General features: G+C 36.7%; 1 protein-coding gene and 1 pseudogene across 7 annotated transcripts in view; one reads left to right on the top strand and one right to left on the bottom strand.

Annotated features, from left to right (window-relative positions):
- FUT8 (fucosyltransferase 8 (alpha (1,6) fucosyltransferase)) overlaps positions 1 to 11,581 on the top strand; it is a 256,928-nt gene that overhangs the window by 91,904 nt on the left and 153,443 nt on the right. The gene's annotated exons all lie outside the window — the stretch shown is intronic.
- Positions 4,256 to 7,542, bottom strand: LOC107182529 (annotated as a pseudogene).

The following is an 11,581-nucleotide window of genomic DNA, read 5'->3' as shown; positions in this document are numbered from 1 at the left end:
CCAGCCCCCCTGCCACTCAGGATGCCCGGTTCTCCATCAAGCATCTGCCAGGGAAGTTTGAACACAGCTTTCATTATCAGCCTGGGGAGAAAAGTGATCAACTCTAACTTTAGTTCTTGGCCTTCCCATGAGGCCCACAGTCCCTTTCAAAAAGGACTGAATGTATCTGATTTCTCCATTTCCCAGCTTAGCTCTCTGAGTCACTCACCTCTAATCAAGTGTCCTGAGTGTCTTCACCTGCCAGGCCCTGCACTTCAGCTCATCTATATGTATAAAAGCCTAAGTGACCGTTCAACCATTCGACTGTGAAGCACACTGACTACCAGGGGGAAACGCTCAACGCACAGGCATGGAAACATGGAACAAACTGATGAATCTTGGAGGGAATGGGGGAAAGGGAGAGGGTGGGAAGAGATTAACCAAAGATCTTATATGCTTACTAGAGGCCCTGGTGCACAGATTTGTGCCCCGGTGGGGTCCCTCAGCCTGGCCGGGGATCAGGCCAAAACCTGCCCAGTGCATGGGTCCCTCGGTCTGGCTTGCGGGGATCGGCCGAAACTGGCTCTCTGACATCCCCCGAAGAGTCCCAGATTGCTAGAGGGCTCAGGCCAGGCCCAGGGACCCCACTGGTGCACAAACGTGTGCACCGGGCCTCTAGTTACTAATAATTATCTAATTGTAATGGTGTCAAGAATATCAGGCAATTTGGAAGACAATTTTATAGGTTAGCAGAAAACAGACACTTTGTATGATAAAGAGGTGAAAATTACTTAGGTTTGATATACATATATATGTATGTGTGCATGTGTGTGTGTGTGTGTGTGTGTGTGTGTGTGTGTATTTATTTATTTATTTATTTATTGAAACAGTATTGTTTTGAAGGGTACCAAAGTTTTTGCCTTTTGTGATGTTGATTTTAAGCTTGTTATTAAGAAACAGAAGACTCAGAAAGAACCTTCGACCCTCCTCCCTTTACTGCCTAAAAGATTCAGAGGGAATTTTCGAATGCTCTCTTTAGCAGACTAATTTGAATTAAATAAGGAAGATAAGAAGGGGCCCCAAACAAGAGCCTGTTTACTAGATTATTCCCTGTGTCTGATTGTTTCTGGGTTGTTCTTCTTCAACTACTTGTAAATTGCCTACTTCCTTTGAAATCTCTTACCCTACCCCTCCTTTCTCTTTTGTCCAAAATGATGTGTACTAGTATACCCAGTTTTACCAGACCATCTTTGGAACTTTCAAGAGTATATGAATTCTCCGTGCCAATATATTAAAATTTGATTTTCTAATATTAGTTTTTGTTAATTTTTATTAATAGTCCATCTAGAAGAATTTAGAAGGTGGGAGGAAAAGCATTTTGCTTTTTAGTCCCCATAGAGTTTCTTTCCCATTTTAAGACCACCCTTTTTTTACTGCTCTTCCTGTCCTTTAGAGTTATGCTTGTGGGGAGTGGGATCATAGGCTTAAATTAGTAGAATGTGGGGCACTGGGTAAAATAGGGACAAATATTTCAGCTTGTTTCAAGAATTGGCACCTGGTTCAAGAGGAGGCTAATTTGTTGCAAAGCTATTCTAAGGACATGAGGTAATCACGTGTTTTTTTTTCCTGTTGGATTATTGGGTTAATATCGGGTAGACATCTATTTGCATGCTAAGTGCTGTTATCAATATTATCTTTTTGTCTGCTGGGGATGGGGATTCTTGATAGTTACTCTACAGGGATTACCAACATAGATGATTATCTCAAGGAATTAGAAAATTTTGTTAAAATTGATTCAGTGAAATTGTTCCCTTCTTTGTAGGAACAAAACAAAACAAAACCAAAAACAAAAATTAAACAACACATCATTCCTCCTTGGATCACAAGTAGTGATTTGAGGTAAACAATCTATCAATGTGTAACCCCAGGGTTTCTGTTTTGTCTTTACTATGACTAGCTGTACAAACCTTAATTACTTATTACTTCAGTTTCCTCATCTTCAAAGTGTATATAGTGCCTAGCTTACAAAGCAATGATAAGAATTAAGTGTGTGCAAGTGCCTGGCTCATAATTGACATGCAGTAAGTCTTCTCTTCCTCCTTCCTTTTGGCATCAGTAATATCTGGATTTCAGTCCTTGAATTCACTTGTTACAAGTTGTAGGAGCAAATTATTTACTTTCTCTGAAAGTCATTTGCCTTTAAACATATGGCCATCAATACCCTTTTTATACAGTTGTGGTTGGAATTTAATTCCTAGTACAGTCTAGGACAGTGGTCGGCAAACCGCGGCTCGCGAGCCACATGCGGCTCTTTGGCCCCTTGAGTGTGGCTCTTCCACAAAATATCACGTGCGGGCGCGCACGTACAGTGCGATTGAAACTTCATGGCCCATGTAGATGGGAGAGTTGGAAGGGGTCGACCTCAGCCAACGTACCTCAATCAGACTGAGGATGTTTTTAGCAAAGGCCAGCTTAGGAGTACCCTAATTAAGTTAATAACAATGTACTTACCTATATAGTTTAAGTTTAAAAAATTGGGCTCTCAAAAGAAATTTCAATCATTGTACTGTTGATATTTGGCTCTGTTGACTAATGAGCTTGCTGACCACTGGTCTAGGAAGTTTTTGTTGAATCTGAATTTGAACGTTAAACTGCTAAAAAGTTACGTAAGTATGTGAGTTTTCCTGGAAGATCTTTTGGATACCAAATCCATAATATATATTTTTAGGAATATATAGTAGGAGAAATATAAACAAGGAAAAGTAAATCTATCGCTCTCCCCACTTTTTTTTTTTAATGGAGGACTCTACAGTAGGTTACTTAATTTTACTTAATGTAATTTGTTGGGAAAGTAGGGACATTATTGATCCAGGGATTTATTTTACTTGATATAGCTACCCCTAGAAGGAATATGCATAGGGCACGAAGGAAGTCAAACTCTTGAATATACCTCTTTGTTTTTATTTTTATTTTAGGTGGCTTTTGTTTTTAAATGAGACACTTTAGTATACAAAAATGATTTTGTGGGCAGATCTTGGAAAATTCATCAGTACTGAAAATTTTCTAGTTAGATAATTTCCAGAGAAAGAACTAATACATCAGTATTAAAGTTTAGTTTGGTAAATTAAGGTCAAGACTTAAGAATGAATCATTTTAAATGAGTTATGAATTAGATCAATATTATTATTGAATTTAACTGTGTGTTAAATCAATATAATTTCTTTCACATAATCATAGAATTAAAAATGAAGTCTGCAGTATATTGTATTGAAGGTTTGGAGAGTGAAGAACTAGGGCTTTTGTAATTTTAAGGATGTTATAATTCCATGAATTTTAGTTAGGTTTATTTGAATGTGAATCACTTTCATAAATAGCAAAATATCATTGCCTTCATATTTTGTAGAAGTTGAGTCAGCTCTTGTATTTATTCACATGAATATAACTTTTAACTTATTTTTTATACATTTCCCAAAGTTTAGGAAATAAGTGGGCATGCAGAATATTAATCACTTTTAAGAATTCATTTTCTCAGACATGCTACAATTCTTTATTAGATGTTTGTTAACCACGCTAAACATTTTCTCTTGCATAGTGGGATTTTTCTCATTAATCTTCTAATTTACTACTCATATAGACTATTCTTTTCTTTCATTCTTTTTTAAGGGAGTTATTAAGAACATAGGACTTTGGAATTAGACATACTTGGGCTCAATAAAAGCTTCTTAAAGTTGTTTGTTAACACGTGTTAAAGTTTTATGTAACTAATGAGGGGAATAATCAGGAAGACAAAAAATTGCTTCCAAGAGTTTTTGAATATCAGAAGTTCATGTATTCTTTTAGGAAAGGGATGCCTAGATAAAATTGCTAACATAGAAAGTTGCTGGGGCTGACCAGCAGATCCTGAATGACGGATGAATAATTATTCTGACACATGTTTCTATGAAAGAGAGGCTAAGGGGCTAGTTGGCATAAGGAGCCAAAAAAGCCCCAAATGCCTGCTTTTTATTGTAACAGTAGCTTGAACTAAAATTAACCTCTAGATACAATCAGCAGGGTAAGCATCCTTGAGAAAGCACATGCATCTCTCATGTCCTTTAAGCAAGGACATGTCTAAGTAAACCCCTGGGGGCTCAGACTTGTTTGGAAAAGTCAAGGCAGGGGCAGGCACCTTCAGCCAACTCCTGTCCTATGCCTCCCCACAGAAAGCGCTTAACTTTCTAAAGTTCAGGGAAGCACTATCACCTTTGGGGTTCATCCTCAGAAAACTTGGAATGTATTAGATATCATCATGGTCTTTATCATCATATTCAGTATTATCAAACTGGATTTCAGCATCAAATGTATCTATCTCATTGATTTTAGCATGTTTTGGAAGCTTGCCATATGCCTGCAGATTTACATCTTTGTATTGTATTTTAAAATTACATCTGGCAGAACAACTAATATAATGTCTGAGATATTTATTCAAACCATTTTTCTCAATTTTTTTGATATGACATAACCTTTTTAAACCATCAGAACATATTGCTTCTAATCTTTTCCCCAACATTTCAACTACCTTAGCATACTCTTACTAGTAGTTCTCTTTACACACCAAATCCTTTTTTTTTTTCATTCTTACCCTGTACCTATTTTTACCTCCTTTACCTTTATTTGTAGGCCTGGCAATGCCTTGCAGAATCTCGGAATCCTTTTCTGTTGGCACACAAGACAAAGTCCCATGTAATGTGAAGTGGAATTTGCATGGGTGGGAGAGTAGTAGCAAATTTCTTTCCTTCTCTCTTCCCTTTCCATGTGTGTTAATGTTTTTTAAGGTTTTCTAGGGTAGGTCTAGAACAGTGGTTCTCAACCTTCTGGCCCTTTAAATACAGTTCCTCATGTTGTGACCCAACCATAAAATTTTTTTCGTGGCTATTTCATAACTGTAATGTTGCTACTGTTATGAATCGTAATGTAAATATCTGAAATGCAGGATGGTCTTAGGCGACCCCTGTGAAAGTTTCGTTTGACGGCCCAAGGGGTCGCGACCCACAGGTTGAGAACCGCTGGTCTAGAACCTTTACTCTTGTGCTTTCTTAGCCTAGTTGCAAAGTAGACCTGTCTTCTTGGATCTTTACTGAATGCCCTAAGGATTCAATGAGGAGTCTTTATCTTGCTTGTGAGAATTTGAATGATTCTTGGCTCTGTGTAAGCTCTAGGATTTTATTCAGTTTTAGCTACCTGTTAATTTTTCTTTCCAATAAGTTGTTTTTGCTCGACTTTATGCGTTTTCACCCTAAACACATGCAGATTGGTATTCAAGGGTCCTTCTCTCCTCCTACCCCTCACCCCTCACTCCCACCCCCACCATAGGTATTTGGGGTAGCTCTTGCACTTCAGGTACTTTTCTCCCCAAATAATCGTTACCTTGGCCTTTCTGTACAGTAATCTCTGTCTTTTCAACCAGCAATGCACTGAATTCTATCTGGGTTTCCTCTCCTACATACTGCAAATGCTTTCTAAAAATGCTTTCAGAAAGACACCCCAGGTAATTATAGGACTCACGTATTTGTTTCCCTTTATGTAGGAGTCAGTTTTGAGCTGCTTGTTGTCCAAGGTCATATAGATAGTTTGTTTAGTTTTCTAGTTGTTATTGGAAGTTAGTTAATTTGGATCCTATTTCTTCCTCAAGGGTGAAAGTAGAGATCTCTTAACACTTTAAAAATGAACAGTGGTATTCTTAGCAAGTGATACAATCTATCCATTTCAAATCATGCTCAAATACTATTATTTGTAAAAATCCAGTTTTAAATGTTGCCTAAATTAATCTTAATAACAATATTTCTGTTATTCTTTCACACATAGTTGTAAATAAAACCTGCTTTGGCCACTTTCCCTCTAATATTAGTTAGAAGTTAACTGATGCATTAAATTAACATTGGTGTAACTTTAATGATTTATAATAGCTTATTCTTTTTGGTACTTTTATGCCTCACTGAAGATTACTGGCTGTTTTATGGTACTTAAAACACCCCCCCCCCCAACAGATTCAATATAACTAAAAAAACAACAAATCTTACTTAGAATAGGAACATTTTATTAATAAAAAATGTTTTATATTCCATCTTTTGAGGTATAGTGAAATAGTATAAGTTTGGTATGGTTCATTATTATTTTAAAATTCTTCCAATTAGTTTAAAAACATAATTGGAAGTAGAATGTAAACATATAAATTGGTGTGAGGTTAACTGAGAATGTCTCATTAAGTTTGGAATTATGAAAAAAAAGATATGTTTGGTGCAGAACACGCTGGCTTAATGTGTTTGAAGGTACTCATGGAAAAAATAATGACTCATGTGGGGAGCCGGCACGGCCATGGCATACGCAGCCTCAGGGCGCCTTATGTGCCATGCCAGCTCAGCCTGGTTCAGTGACCCTGAGTGGGGGCAATGAAAGGCTTAGAAAAGACAGACATGAGAATGAAAGCTGGGTCTCCGTGGGACACTGCCCCTCTGATGGACAGCACCAGCGCCCATAAGCCATGTCTTTATTTTATAGCAGATGCCACGAGGCAAAATAGGGGCGTGATCAAGTTGTTTACATCATTCTCATGGGTTTCATTCCCACTCAATTACATGCATCTGAACTCTATCACTCAGGCACGTGGGGCCACGTGTTCAGACCACAGGTTCAAGCTTACAGCTACAGCTGTTGGCAAATTGTGCTGGGAAGGCTCTGTCTGCCCTCCAAGCTGGGACTTGCACGTGGCAACGAGAGGACTGTGCCCTCTCCTCAGTCCAAGGCTTGTGCCCTCTCCTCAGTCCAAAACACTGTAGCTGCGCCCCATAGACTCATATATAGTTGACTCAATTGGTCAATGAGCTTTATTCTTTATCATTAGTGCTTTCAGTATTTTAATTACTATACTAAGTGTAAGATACCCTTCCTGATAGTCATTGTGTGTCTGTGATGTTCTTGGAATTGAGACTTGAAATTCTTAGCGGAATGTTTGAAAATAAGCCAGTAGTAGTATTGTGATTTATATGTTGTGTGCTCAGGTTTAACAAAGGCATTTTTAGCTCTGGTATCAGAATTGTACATTATAAATCTTACAAAAAGCACTGAAGAAATTTATGGCCATAATTTACATCTCTCTTAAGGGATGAGGGTCAGGGTTGTAATTACAGGTGAGAGAAATATAAATGCATCAATTCTGACAGATAACAAAAAAAATCTAATTTGATTCTGTTACTTTTTATTATTTCTTTAAAAATGTTTCTGATACCTTTAAAAATTACTGCTTCTAGATATGTCCATTGATTGGTGTTTATGCTTTACTTTTTTTTGGATAGTATAAAATATCTAGATGTAAAATATATTCAAGATCTTTTATGTACTAATGAATATTTACTTGTGAGAAAATTCAGACTGATAAATGACATTTACTAGATCTGTTTGCCAAAGCTGCTTTTGTTTTTGGTCTATTATTACTAAAATTAACTGGTCTACCTGTAGAGTTGCCTAGATAAGCAACATGGATATACTACATTTCATTCTCCTAAATTGCTTACCATTGAAATTCATGGACTATCTCTGTTATTTTCATAGTGTGTATGTAACTCTGTCTTTGCAGAGTAATAATTCCTTGGTGAGTCAAATCATATTGCTTTGATTCATTTGGAGTTTAGAACAACTCTCCTTAGTTAAATAGATCTGGGCTGTGAATCTGGGCTCCTTCTGGTTTTATGATCTTAGGCACGTTACTTACCCTCTGCTGGTTTACTTGATATTAGTATAGTTTAATAGTTAGTTGAGTAGACTCTGGAGCCAATATGTGAGGATTTGAAGCTGCGTGACTTTGGGTGAGTTACTAACTTTTTAGCATCCTCTTTCTCATCTCTACATTAAGGATAATAATAGTATTTATCTATAAAACACTGTGAGTAAAACTGACACATAGTAAATAGTCAGTAAACGTTTGCTATTCTTTGATAAAATGAAGATAAAAATAACATTATAGGATTGTTATGATGCCTAATTGAGTAAAATAAAGAAAACACTTTGCACAGGGACCTAGTACATGTTCAGTAAATGATGATACTGCAGTGGGATTGATGACAATTATGATGATGTAGTAGATATATTTGTGGAATACCTGAGTCCTCACCTTTTAATGAATCCTATGACACCAAATAATTGACTTGACACATTTAATTTAGTAGCTTTGGATAGACACATGTTTAGATGTCTGAGTTGAGAATTTTATAAAATCTTTTTAAAAAATTTATATATATATAATTCTTTATTGTTGAATAAAGAATATGTCCCCTTTTTTCTTCCATTGACCCCTTCTAGCATGCCACTGCCCTCCACCCTAGGCCCTCACTACCCCACTGTCTGTGTCCATGGGTTATGCAAATATGCATACAAAGTCTGGTTGATTACTTCCCTCCCATCCGCCCTTTCCTGTCTTCCCTCTGAGATGCTACACTTTGTTCCATGCTTCCAGGTCTCTGGATCCACTTTGTTCATTGGTTTATTTTGTCACTTTGATTCCACATATGAGTGAGATCATGTGATACTTATCTTTCTCTAACTGACTTATTTCACTTAGCATGATACTCTCCAGATCCCTCCAACCTGTCTCAAAGGGTAAGAGATGTTGCCTAATTTATGATTTGGTTTTATTTGGATAATTTGGAATTCTAGGCTTACAAAGACTACAGGTCATGTATTTCATTGTAATTTATCAAATGTGGTTCTTATGTAGTTTTTTCTCCCCCCCCCCCCCTTGTAGATCTGTTCACTCTTTTCCATATATTGTGACCATTTACACTTTGTAGATGGACACTTAGGTTGTTTTCATGTCTTGGCCGTTGTAAATAATGTTGCAGTGAACACGAGGGTACCGGTATCTTTTTTAAGATAGTAATTTTGTTTTCTTTAAATAAATGCCCAGAAATGGAGTTGCTGGATCATATGGTAGTTCTATTTCTAATTTTTTGAGGACCCTCCATACTGTTTTCTAGTAGCTACACCAATTTATATTCCCACCAAGTGCACAAGGGTCCCCTATTCCCTCTACATCCTCTTTAACACTTGTTATCTCTTGTCTTTTTTATGATAGTCATGCTAAGAAGTGTGAGGTGATATCTCATTGTGAATTTTATGTTCATTTCATTGATGACTAGTGATGTTGAGCAGCTTTTAATATACCTGTTGGCCATTTGTATGTTGTCTTTGGAAAAATGTCTAATCAGATCCTCTGCTTATTTTTTATTTATTTTTGTTTTGTTTTGTTTTTATTTTATATTGTCTAAAGTTTTACATGTCTCTCTTTTCTCTGCCTATTTTTTAAAATATATTTTATTGATTTTTTACAGAGAGGAAGGGAGAGAGATAGAGAGTTAGAAACATCGATGAGAGAGAAACATCGACCAGCTGCCTCCTGCACATCCCCCACTGGGGAAGTGCCCGCAACCCACGTACATGCCCCTGACCGGAATTGAACCTGGGGCCTTTCAGTCTGCAGGCTGACGCTCTATCCACTGAACCAAACCGGTTTCGGCTCTCTGCCTATTTTTTAAATGGATTGTTTGCTTTGTTATATTGAGTTGTATGAGTTCTTTACATATTTTAAATATTAAATCCTTATAAGATATATGACTTGCAAATATTCTCTTTCATTCCATAGTATGGCTTTTCATTTTTATGGTTTCCCTTGCTGCACAGAAGCACTTTTTAAAAAAAATATGTTTTTATTGATTTATAGAGAGGAAAGGAGAGGGAGAGATAGGAACATCAGTAATGAAAGAGAATCATTGATTGGCTGCCTCCTGCACACCCCCCTATTGGGGACGGAAACTGCACTCCAGGCATGTGCCCTGCCCGGGAATTGAAACGTGACCTCCTGGTTCGTGGATTGATGCTCAATAACATAGTCTCATAACTAGAGCCACACAAGCTGGGCAGAATTATTTTTTTGATGTAGTCCCACTTGTTTATTTTTGCTTTTGGTGTTAAATAAGGAAAAAAAATCATTGCCAAGACTGATATCAAGGAGCTTATAAGATCTACGGTACAAAATGTATGGGATCAAGGAAAATCTATGCATAACTTCTTTATTTACTAATAAATTATTGTAGATTTCATAGAGGCTGGTCACCATCACTAAGGCTTTACATACATATTTAAGTTTTATACTAATTTATTCATTTAAAGTACCAAAAATAAATAAAATAAGGTTAATAGTCTGATATAATCAAAATATAATCTTCTATATATAAAAGCCTGAGTGACTGTCCCATCCTCTGATTGGTAGCTATGATGCGCAATGACCACCAGGGGGCAGACACTCAGTGTAGGAGCTGCCGAGATGTGGTGACTTAGCAGGTGTGGTTCTTGGGTGACGTACCCAGAACCAGAGAGGAGAGAGCACAATTCTGGGGTGTGTCACCCGAGAACCGCCCTCTCATAATCCGGGACCCCTCGAGGGATGTCAGAGACTTGGTTTCAGCCCAATCTCCACAGGCCAGGCTGAGGGACCCTACCGGTGTACAGATTGTATCAGGCCTCTAATAGTATCATAATAAATGTAGCTAATATGTTTTAACTATAATTGGTCCAAAAATGAATGTTATTAACTCTAATTTGCCAAGAAGTTACGTTATTTAGAATAGTAACGTAACTAGGAAATAAGAGAAATGGGCAAACACTCTATTCTAGTTGATTCTAAAACTCACTGTTAAACGTCCAACGACTATATCACTAAATATTATTGAGTGTGTCTCTTTGTATAGTTATTTTAGTAGTTGCTTAAAGTATGTGTTAACAATGCATAACACAATCTACTGGTATTGCTTTTTTACCAGTTTGAGTGAAGTATAGAAACTTTACCTCTCTAAGTTTCGTTTCCCTCTTTCAATTGTCCTAAATATTTCCCCTACATATATTTAATGCCATAACCTAGTGTTATACTTTTTGCATCAGAGACCTCACTGACACATTGTTCCTTAAGTTCCTGGATCCCTAGCACATCTGCCTTTTCACCTTTTGCAGGCTTCTTGTATTTGTCTTACAGAGATGTCCAGGGTTTCTAGCTGTTCTTAGTGGAAGGGATATGGAGAAGTGCATCTTCTCTTTCTTGGTCTGGAACCAAAAATTGCTTCATTGTGTCTTAAATGTAAAAAAAAAATGAGGTCAAATGAAGTTTATATTATCTATTTTCCTAATAGTGTGCCATTTGGGAGGAAATGTTTGAGGCTTATTTAAATCTTTGGATTGAATTATACTTCACATATCTTAGTTATATAATTGCTTGTCCTGGATTTAAAAAGTATGTGTAAATTTTCTTTCTTTGCAATTCTTATAGTTAGCAGGTTCTTCTTAATAACAATGATTAAAAAAAAATACCTATCATTGATTTTGGTTCTGCCACTTATTGGTATACACCCTTGGCAAAGTTATTTAATCTAAATATACCTTAACTTCCTCCACTGTAAAATGGGGATAATAGTCCTTACATCATAAGGTTGTTGAGAAGATTATATACATATATATGTGTATATATATATGTACATATATATATAATACAATATTCTCAACCATACAAAAGAATGAAATC

Source organism: Myotis davidii, unplaced genomic scaffold (genome assembly GCF_000327345.1).
Source record: "Myotis davidii unplaced genomic scaffold, ASM32734v1 scaffold337, whole genome shotgun sequence".
In the NCBI taxonomy this organism is placed as follows: Eukaryota; Metazoa; Chordata; class Mammalia; order Chiroptera; family Vespertilionidae; genus Myotis; species Myotis davidii.
The sequence above is the reverse complement of the archived record's forward strand: the minus strand, read 5'-3'. Positions and strand labels throughout refer to the sequence as shown.